Raw genomic sequence first — 11551 nt, 5'->3', positions numbered from 1 at the left:
GGGTTCTCTTGCTCTCCCCTCCGCTCCTTCACCAGCAGCAGTGTTAACATGGCAACGTCGGGAAACACGGCCGCAGCTCCTTCTTCTGAGTCCAGTTTAAGAACCCATTGTGGCCCTCGAGTCAAAAAGTTTGCCCACTCCTGCTCTAAGCCATCTACAGTATTCTGCCCCAGGCCCCCTGCTCATGTTGAAGGGTGTCCTCTGGTTGAATTTTCCCAATTTATTATGTGCTACTCCCATTGATAACTCCCTGATGAATCCTGAATAACTCCTGCTGAACACTCTCAAATTCAACTCTAACATCCATCTCTCTCTTCTTATGCCCTGATCTACACATTTGTTCATTGGACAGCCCTGTTTGCGTACACTAACACCACTTCCAGCCTCACCTTCCCTAGCTCATGACACCAGCCTTTATTCCTGCAAGAGTTCAGTGAATGGCCCACCAGCCATTCTGTCTTCTTAAATTCTGTCTTTGTCGACGTGGCATCCATCCATCACTATATTTTCTTTCCTGCATTTTTTGTATTCTCTAGCATTTGGGTGCCTTCCAGACATGGCAGGAGAGACTGCCTCTCCCAGGGCCAGCGAATTCCTCAAGATAACCAACCTGTCCCTGAGCATGCAGTTCTTATGCCACCAGCTCCTCCCGAGTCCCCATCTACCTCCTTGTGGGACTCGCACACACCAAGTCACTATTTCCTCTGTCCTGAGTCACGCCAGGGCCAGATACCAGGGCACAAGCACGCATTCCTGTGTCCTAAAGCCTGCTGGAATCATGCAAAGTAGCCAATCCTAAATTGTTTCTCTGCCCGGCCTGGGCTTTCTGTGGAAACTCCCAGGAAGATGTAGCCTGGGCTTTCTCCTTAGTTCTGCTCCCTCCCCCGACCGTGGAGGACTCCTTACTGGGCCAGTGACTGTCTGGTGGGTGCCTACACCGTGGTCATTACCCCTTAGAGATGGATTTTCCCCAGCTTGTTGCAGATTCGGAGATAGTTTCCTAAGCATTGTGATCAGTAGCAGCATCTCTTCCCTCCTGCACACAGTCTCCTAAATTCTGTCTTCTCACTGTTCACTGACTTGAGAAATATGTCAGTTTGTCCTAGAAACCACTTGGCTTCACTGTCATGAATAAAAAACAAAGTTGTCAACTCCAATCCTGTCTTAAATATAATGAGATATAGAAGGCTCAAGGTATAAAATACTATTTTTTAAGGCGCGTATCAGTAGCCTCTCATTTTTAAGCTGTCACAGCCCACATATCAAAGCCAAAGCAATTATTCACAATAAAATGTAATGTGAAGTTTTATTTTGAATAATGCATTTCTAAAACTGGTTTTTACCCTGCTGGTGGCATTCACTAAAGTCCTTTTGTACGGCAGCTTTCTCTTAAGCACGGGCTTTAGAAGCAATATTCCTTAAGATTTCATTAGTTAGCATTTATCAGATGCAGGATGCTGCTGAATAAGTTTAATTCACATATAAATATCATAGTGTGCCTTTTTGCTTGAGAGACCAGTGACTTGTCTGTAAGTTTTCTGTTTACTAATATGGATTCTGAGGACCAGATGAGTTGAAGAACAGAGGATTTGAGGACATAGAGCCTCACTTAAGTGTGCTAACTATAACTAACCTTATAACACCTTCTAGAGCCAATTAATTTAGACAGTTTAGGTGCCTAAATCTAGGGAGATGCATTTGCGCTCCAAGGTATAAAATAAACAAAGACAGTAACTCCTTGGCAATTTTTTAATGTGCATGATGATAGAATATTTCTAGAACATTGCTTTTACTCTACTCAACTACAATACTATTTTTTTTTCTGTAACAAAAAAGCTGTAAGTATCATTTAGCTCTGGAAATTGATGGGAGATAATCAATTATGTAATAGTAATGGAATTTAGAGTCTTTAAGCATGTTTTACATGTAAATGAAAAGAATGGATAAATTGTACTCTTGGAGAAAAGTTTCATATTATATCTGAAATATGATGGCATGGTAAGGTTACTTGATAATCACACTACCCTTGACTTTTTAGAATTATGATACATTAACAATTTTATCTGCAATATGCACCTTTAATATCACCAATAACTATAACACTTCTATTAAATTTTATTTTATTTTATTTCACTTGTAAGCTCTTAGTCAAAATGTTTTATTTGAAATATATAAACAAGTGTTTTAATTATCCTTTATCTACACATAATATTTATTTTAATGCTTTTTATTTTGCCAAATATAATAAAATTTCTTTCACTTTTATATTAATCAAAACATAATGTAAAAATACTTTCTCATAACAGTACTGACAAAATAGAACAACTATGTGTGCACACGTGTGTGTGTGTGTGTGTGTGAGAGAGAGAGAGAGAGAGAGAGAATTCACATCTTCACTCTTTTGTTTAATGGCCGAGAGGAGTATAATGCAGGGAATTATCTCTAAAGGTGCAGACAAGAGCATTCGACACATCTTCCCTTACTAGATCGCTTCTTAGAAAGACACCTGTAACATTCAGTGAAGTCAGAATCCTTTGCGGTAAAAAGATAACTGTTTTTGTGAATTAAGAATGCCTGTAGGACATTTTCTGGAATAATATAAATATTCTACTCCTGTTATGGATTGAATTGTGTCCAACATCCCCAGATTGACATTTTGGAACACTGACTCCCAGAGCCTCAGAATGGGGCCTTATTTGGTCTTTAAGCTAAAAGGAGGTCTTTAGGGTGGGCCTTAGTGCAGGATGACTGGGACCTTTGTGGAAAGGGGACATTTGGAGACATGCAAATGCCATGTAAAGAGACACAAAGGGGAGATGGTGGCCCTGACCAGATAGCTCAGTTGGTTAGCATGTCGTTCTAAAATGCCAAAGTTGTGGGTTCGATCCCAGTCAGGGCACATACAAGAAGCAACCAATGATTGCATAGATAAGTGGAATGACAAATCTATGTTCCTGCCCCCCTCACTCTCACCTTTCCCTCTTCTCTCTCACTGTCTCTCAAATCAAATTTAAAAAGAGAGAGAAGGTGGACACCTACAGACTAAAAAGGCCTGGAAGGATGCTTCCCCACATCCCCTATAAAGATCCTTGATTTTCTTGCTTTCAGACCCCTAGACTGCAGGCTAAGGGACCATAGTTTCATGTTGATTTAGCCCCCACTCCTTGGTCTTTGATATGGCAGCTCAACCAAACAAATACGTTAGAAAATAAAAATGAAAGTGTTGTTATTGCTTTGGGTCAGTGGGAATGCACTACGCCACCCTTCCACATCCTTTCAGAGTTTTTGCTCCAAATGCCAGCAGATAGAAAATTCTTCCTTGAAGTAGTGGGGCGTGTGTGTGTGTGTGTGTGTGTGTGTGTGTGTGTGTGTGTGTTTTAAATTCCAGAAGTATATGACTTCAAAAATGTAAATCAGGGCCATACTTTTCAAAGTTAAATTTTAAAATAAATGATCATGTTTCTTTAAGAAACTAAACACTGGAACACTGGAAATGTATGCCTGCGTTTTCTCGATTCTCAACAGGACCTCCTCAGAGGCATATGGTGAGCTAGCCTGACCCCTGGATTTCAGCTATTTAGTTTCAGAGCTTACGGAGAGAGCAGGGCTATTTCAGTAGCAGAAGTTACCAGAAAGCTGTTTCCATAACCTTCTCGCAGCATTAGGCATGGCAGAAGGAATTAAGAAATCCCATTTTAGTCAGATATTAGACTCCAGTTGAATGAAACCCATGCTATGCATTATTTAATGTTCAGGTCACATAATAAAAGGTGCGTTGATGACTGTGTGTTGTAGAGGGTACAATAAGATACTTCATTTTTATCAATGCTTTTCTTAAGTCAGATCAGAGCTCCATCCCACTTTGTCTTGTTTAATACACAATAAGCCTATTTCCCATTTGGTACTACTTAGGAAATGCCAGTAGAAATTTAAAAAACAAGAAGAGGAAAAATTGAGTTGAGTATTTAATCATTTGAGGTGCTTTATAGTTCAGTGTTACATCTGCTGATATTTTCTCCAGTTGACCTTCTTGGGCCGACCGGGGGAGGGTAGAGAGCAGAGTTTGAAAACCACCCACCTCCATTCACCTGCTTCTCATCCATGGCAGGTCACAGTCAATCAGTTATTTTCCAAATTAAAGAGACAGTGACCCAAGCTACATTGGGATCATGTCCAAAGTGTGGGTTTCAGTGAAACTAGTATTTCTGTGTTCCTTTATGAAACTGTAAGAACTACACTTAAAACCATCCGTATTTTACACACCAAATCAAAGATATTGACGTTACTTGTTACAATACTTATAACCTGTCAAACTTTTGAAATTGTTCATTGATCCTTGAAATAATTACATTTAAATGATTCAAGAACACAGGTGAAGTCATATCACAGACAAAATGTAACAAAAATTCAGGTGCAGCTCAGTCTTTTGTGTACTTATAAATTCAACTACCAATATTTCTTCCATCAAATTACCTAAAATCTCCTTTCAATATATTGCAATACAAATGTGTTTCTCAAGGTCATTTTCTTCGTGACACCTAAGTGTTCTCTGCAGTAATAATTTTATTTTTGTTGCACAGCTGTCATTCAGGTTTCTTTTCTTAACCTTCATCCCTGGGGACTCTTTATTATCTCTCTTGTATTCTCAGTTCCCTGTCTTCCTCTCTTTGTTTACCTAAATTTTGGTGGAGGAGCTCCCAAATAAGCTTCTGGAGAAAGGGTTCACGCGAGTCAAACAGGTGACTCCAAACATGCAGGATTCCCCAATCCAGGTGGGGGCGAGGTTGTGCCCAGGCAGCAGGTCAGAAGGATCCATTCCACGCCCCTCTCTGGCTCCCAGGGGTTGGTGGTGGTCTCTTCCACTGCGGCTGCAGTCCTCCTATCATATCGGCCCCTGTTTTGACATTGACATTGCCTTCTCCTCTGTGCCTCTGTCTCTTTCTTTCTGTCTGTCCACAGTCAAGGTGACATTCACAGATTCCAGGGATTAGTGTGGGACATGGCTTTAGGAGAGGCCCCCATTCAACAGGCGCAGTAACATTTTGTTGAAAAGAATGTGTTTCCCCTCCAATTTGGCCTTTTTTAAAATAAAAAGCATCACATGGATTACATTTTAAAATCAGGTTTAGCCCTAGCTGGTTTGGCTCAGTGTATAGAGAGTATCAGCCTGTGCACTGAATGGTCCTGCGTTCGATTCTGGTCAAGGGCACATGCCTGGGTTTCGGGCTTGATCCCCGGGAAAGGGTGTGCAGGAAGCGGCCGATTGATGATTCTCTTCATTGATGTTTCTCTCTCTCTCCCTCTCCCTTCCTCTCTGAAGTCAATAAAAATATATCTTAAAAAATAGGTTTAGCATAAATGAAATGAGCACATCCTATAAAATGGTGTCTGACAAGTACAAGTTTCCATTGTAAAGGAGGTAAGCCAAGCTACAAAACGGGATGACCCATTTCCTAAGGCTTAACAGAGAAGAGTGGCACTCCACCCAGTGTGTTAGCACAGGTGCTGTTAACGTGGGTGCAGTGTAGCCAAACGCAGTCCTAGGTGTGGCAGCTGGCCCTGCGCTGCACTCATCACAGTGCTTCGTGGAGCACCTACACTGGCATTTGACATGATATCTAAAGTGGGCAGAAATTATTCCTCTGGAAACGTGAAAAATAGGCTTTGTGACTATTGGTTGATTCAATAATCTCATGTCTTCTAAGACTATTAGAAAATCATTTGTTTTACCCAGCCACTGTGTAACTTTACTTCTTTTTGAAATACAGGGTGGGGCAAAAGTAGGTTCGTAGTTGTTCCTTTGGTAAATAATACCATAATTAATAAATAACAATATAACAATAAATTCTGTGTTTCGGATACTCACAGCTGTAAACCTACATTTGCTCCACCCTGAATGAAACCATTTTCAGTAAAACATTAAATGGAAAATGTTAGCTTGGTGGGATTTAGGAAGGATTGTAAGTAAATAACAATATATATGTATTTATGACTGTGATTAACCTACAAGAAATACTGTTGGCTTTTATTTTAAACTTAGCTCCCAAAGATCTTTTACTTTTACTTTTTTGGGGAGGAGGGGAATACATTTATAATGTATTCTAATATTATGCAATTCATTGGGTATTTTCTATGAGAATATAATGGTTTTCTTTAAGTTAGACATAAAATTCAGCATATATGTGGCAAATTTAAAATGATAATATGTCTTTATGGCAGCTAAGATTTGCGGATTCAAAAAGCAATTACAATTGTAATTAAATTTATGGCCATACTATTCTGCAGCAAAATCCATTTTCTTCAAACACTGACACTTATATTGATGTCTGACTGTTGGTTTAATTACAGTTTCGCTGTTAATGGGACATCAACTCTGCGTTGTCTTTCTAGATAAGTAAACTTGTCCAGGTTTGTACGGTTTGTCGATGCAACTAGTTAAAGGCTGCGCCACCAGCAAATAAGACTGCTGAATGGATAATCCAATTCAGTCATTAAAATGAAACCCATCCTCCAGTCAACATAGATCTTCCCCTCTTACAGCAACCGAGGCAGCCTTACTTTAATGAAGCATATTGGTTAGGAATTTGTCCTAAAGCCATTAAAAGAAATCTAATAAAATGATTCCTTAAATAAATTGAGTTATTTTTCTCTTATATAAATGGAGTTCAGATGGAGGTAGCCTGGAGGCTGCCTGGTGCTCCCCCCAGCCTTCTCCTCTGCCGCACTGTCTACACCTGCTCTCACGCACCTGCCGGAGGTGGAGCTCATGTTGGTCGTGCTTCAGGCAGGAGGATGGTGCAGAATCAAGCAATAGGCACAGGAAAGCTTAGGGTCTGTTTTCCTGTTAAGGAACTTCTCTGGAAGAGCTAGCTCCTTTTGTTTTGTTTCTTTGTTTTTTGTTTTAATATTTTTATTAATTTCAGACAGATAGGGAGAGAGAGATAGAAACATTAATAAGAGAGAATCATTGATCGGCTGCCTCCTGCACGCCCCCTACTGGGGATCAAGACCACAACCCAGGCATGTGCCTTTGACTGGAATCAAACCTGGGACTCTTCAGTCTGCAGGCCAATGCTCTATCTACAGAGCCAAACTGACTTGGGCCAGTAACTCCTTTTGTATTCTGTTGACCAACCCATCTTGCAAGGCTGCCATGTTAGACGGAATAATGGCTCACCAAGGATGTTCATGTCTTAAACCCAAGAATCTTTTAACTTTATCAGGTAAAAGATGCTTTGAAGATGAGACTAAGGACAAAGACTTAGAGATGAGGAGACTAAATGGGACTATTAGGGTGGGCACCAATTTAATCCCAAGTCCTTAGAAACTGAGAATTCTCCCAGGGCAGGTCAGAGACGGGAGAGAGAGACAGGTCAGATAGGTGTGACAAGAGTAAGACCTTGCTGTTGCTGGCTTTGAAGATGGAGGAAGGTGGTGGCCATGGCCCAAGGAATGTGGGAAATGTCTTAAAGCTGGAAAAGTCAAGGACATGGGTTTTCCCTAGAGCATCCAGAAAGGAATGCAGGGCACCAGCATTTTGAGTTTATCCTGTTGAAACTTAGACTTCTGACCTACTTGACTGTAAGGTAATAATTGTGTGCAGTTTTAAGCCACTACGTTGGTAGTAACTTGTTTTGGCAGAAATGGTAATCTGAGAAATACATATATATTTTAAAGGGTGGAGGATCGGTTCTCCCAATAAAAATATAATCTCCTTTGGTCAAGAAGTAGAGAATGGGTATTAGATGGGTAGTATTTTAATATCCTCAACCTTCCGTCTACACTCACCTCTTCTTAGCCACCAGTTCGAAGTTGCCACCACCTGGTCAACGGAAACTCTTAGTTCAGAACTCAATGAGTCCGTTTCCATCATGTGACTTTGGAACATTGCCATTCAAGTCATTGGTCTCATTCATGGTGACGGCTCCATGCCTTGTACAACTCACCCAGATTAACTACTAGCTTTATAGAAACTGTAACTCCATTCGGTACATTTTAAAAAGACACCTCTCAAAGGTGGACAAACCCTAGACCTTCTAAACTTTTCATTCAGGCATTGCATACATGTGTAAACATAGATCATTTAAAATGGGCTTGAACAGCATGTATTCAGAATTTAGGGGGAATTTGACTAAGCTACCAACAGCATCCTTTAGACCTGTAGTCATTGGCTATATTTATGCGATTTATATAAACATATACATCATATAAAAATTTACAAATATATGTATGTGCATGTGTACCTAAGAAAACAATATATTCTTTCTATATATCTCCATAAATACACAGCATGACATATGCATATCTAGTAAATACAAAATGGGGCTACAGACTCTATAAATAGTAAGGTACACTTGCTGTCATCTTTGTTGTTCCAGAGTTTTGGATACCAAATAGCGAAATCTGGAACAAAAACAAATACGTGCCTATCTCAGAAATTTCACAACAATCTACTGCATGTCCCAAGTCAAGGAATCACAGTTCGCAAGTCCAGAAAAAAGCATGTATAGTGAATGGGTCATGAGCATGGACTTGGTTTGGCTGATTGATGGGATTAGGCAACTCTGCCCCCTTGTGGTGCTCAGGGGCCATACAAACCAACCTAGAGGTAACAAGTTTTGGAAACTCGTCCCAAGTGCCCCTGACTGTGCCTCAGCATTAAAATCAAATGGCCAGAAAATCTATTGACTTTTATGGGACCCAGAAGTACTGGGATGAAAAATGAAATCATTTCTGATTAGGGTAGGAGAACTATGGAAACAAACACATTCTCAGTGGCTGTGTGCATGGCTGGTGTCTCACTCGGGTGGGTGTAGGTAATATGGCCGCTCAGTCTCCTCTATCTGTAGTCACGGCAGCTCCTAGGTGTCTCAGGTTCTCAGCTGAGAATAGTCTGGCCAGCAGATAGGGAATAAAGAAAATGCAGGCCTGGCTGGCCTGGCTCGATGGTTGAGAGTTGACCTATAAACCAGGAGGTCATGGTTCGATTCCCTGTCAGGGCACAAGCCCGGGTCGCGGGCTCCATCCCCAGTGTGGGGCGTGCAGGAGGCAGTCAATCAATGACTCTGTCTCATTATTGATATTTCTGTCTTTCCTTCTCCCTGCCTCTCTGAAATCAGTAAAAATATATATTTAGAAAAAAAAAGTAAATACAGGTTTATTTGGGAATCTCTTTAAGGCCTAAACCTCTGTGGTATATATCATTTGCACACACATTCTACTGTTGAGAACCTAGTCCCAGAGTTAAACCTATTGTAATGGTGGTGAAAGTAAGGCTCATTTGCCCAAGAGAAAGATAAATGAGTTTAGTCAATCACTAGCCAACTGTTACTCCACTCTGTTCCCCAGAAAGACCTCTGATAAGTTTCATGTTTATGGGCCAGATTCCTCGCTATGGGTGTTTACTGTGAGATAACAGGCTTATGTACCATGTTCATCCCTATGGCCATAATACTAGGTCAGTGATGGCGAACCTATGACACGCGTGTCAGAGGTGACACGCAAACTCATTTTTTTGGTTGATTTTTCTTTGTTAAATGGCATTTAAATATATAAAATAAATATCAAAAATATAAGTCTTTGTTTTACTATGGTTGCAAATATCAAAAAAATTCTATATGTGACACGGCCCCAGAGTTAAGTTAGGGTTTTTCAAAATGCTGACATGCCGAGCTCAAAAGGTTCGCCATCACTGTACTAGGGTCCACCAATTGCTGCTCCAAAATAATCCTGGGAAGAAAATAGGAGGTGTAGTTTTACTAAGGAAGTGCTCTTTCCAGTGGAAAACAAAAATAATGTGAAGATAAAAGTAAATACCTATTAACATACGAGAATATATGCATAGACATGCACGCAGCCGCCTACCTATGATACAGTTATATGATGGTGGAGAGGAAAATGTGATAGAAATAGGACTCAACTGGAAGTTAGTAGACTTATTTCGTGTTTTTTCCTGGTTCTGCTGTTAATTCAGTCCATGGCCTTAGGAAAATCTTACTCCCTTCTGTGATCATCCCGCACTGCCTAAAATCAAGGTTTGGGCTAGATCAGAAGTCAAACTCAGTTGCCTGTGGGTGCAAAGAATATAACACTGATGTCTGATATTGGCACAGTAGAGCTTTCCCTGTAGCCTCTCTTTATTTGCATATCAAAACAAAAGCAAATAAAAGAAAAATGTTCTCTCTTGTTTTCTGCAATTAGGCAACCCTCTCGATACATCTTCCATTTTATGTTTTGAGATTTGGGCAAATGCAAGCTTTCTGTGCAGTAAATACTCTGTTTCTCTTCTGTGCTGTGGAATTAAAGGGGCTGCCAGCCCTGGACTTCAGGTCCCAGCCCTCCTTTACCTCCAGGTGGAATATGGGACTTTCTTTCACCAAAGGACGCCAGGCCGAAGAGTGGCATCACTTGCAGGTCGTGGAAGGACACAGCTGTAGGGTTATGAGAGGCATATGCTAGGTACACCCTTTCTTCTGCTACCACTAAGTGGTCACAGGTGACCTTGACGTCTCAGGGGATCTACAGGGCACCAAATGACAGGAAAGTGAGCTCCCGAATTGCACAGGGAAGAGCACACGGGTCGTGTCGTGGGGACCATGGTGACTGTCTGACTGGCAGGGACAGTGGTGAAGCAAAGAGCATGAGTGTATTTTCTCGCTTTGCCCACAAGAGTTTGAGTTCCAGTAGTTGCGGGGGTTTTGTCTGTTTTGTTTACTCTGGTTTCCTGAGTAACTGGAGGAGTATCCTGCACCATGGGCTATGTATGAATCAATATTAGTTCGAATAAACAAGTGGTGGAATAAATCTCACATTTCCTAGTACATAGCTGTTTTTTAATAATGCGGTTCTCCTTGGCCAGATTTTTCTTTTTTTAATAGAAGATGTCAATGTGAATATTTCAGGGTTTTCAGAACACTTGGAAACACTTCCTAGGCCAAGGCACTCCTTTCCGTGGGCTGGACTTCGCCCACAGGCAGCCAGTTTTGTGGCCTCTAAACAGCATTATTGATCCTCAAACCTGGATGAGCTGAGTGCCTTTGAGAACCCCTTTGGGAGCTTTATGCTAATTTTTAAAAATGTTGGCTCTCCTCTCAACCTGTTAATGAGAATCTCTAGGAGTGGGGCACATTAATATATACATATATTTTTATAAAGTTCCTCAGGAGGTTTTCATATAACCAGTCTAGAATTAATCCATGGGATAGCTCTAGGAATTACTGCAGTAGATGCCTCTAATTTTTAGAGTAAAATTTATATTTTGGGGTATATACTTAATATGAAATTAGACTAAATTATGGTGGAATTTCAGAACCCCGGTCACTTAGACAATAAAAGTATTTCTTTATGTTATTTCATTAATGTCTGCCTTTTTGAATTTTATGAGAACTTCTGGAATTTATTTCATATCATCAGGAGTGAAAACACATCTAGCCTTCACAGTGTCACTATGCATCACACTAGATAAGTTGTAATGATAGTGAATACATCTATAATATAATCAGGTCAGTATCTAAAAAAAATGGATGAGAGCTTATGTAAATTGAAGGATGGG

This window comes from Myotis myotis, unplaced genomic scaffold (genome assembly GCF_014108235.1).
Source record: "Myotis myotis isolate mMyoMyo1 unplaced genomic scaffold, mMyoMyo1.p scaffold_m19_p_18, whole genome shotgun sequence".
In the NCBI taxonomy this organism is placed as follows: domain Eukaryota; kingdom Metazoa; phylum Chordata; class Mammalia; order Chiroptera; family Vespertilionidae; genus Myotis; species Myotis myotis.
The sequence above is the reverse complement of the archived record's forward strand: the minus strand, read 5'-3'. Positions refer to the sequence as shown.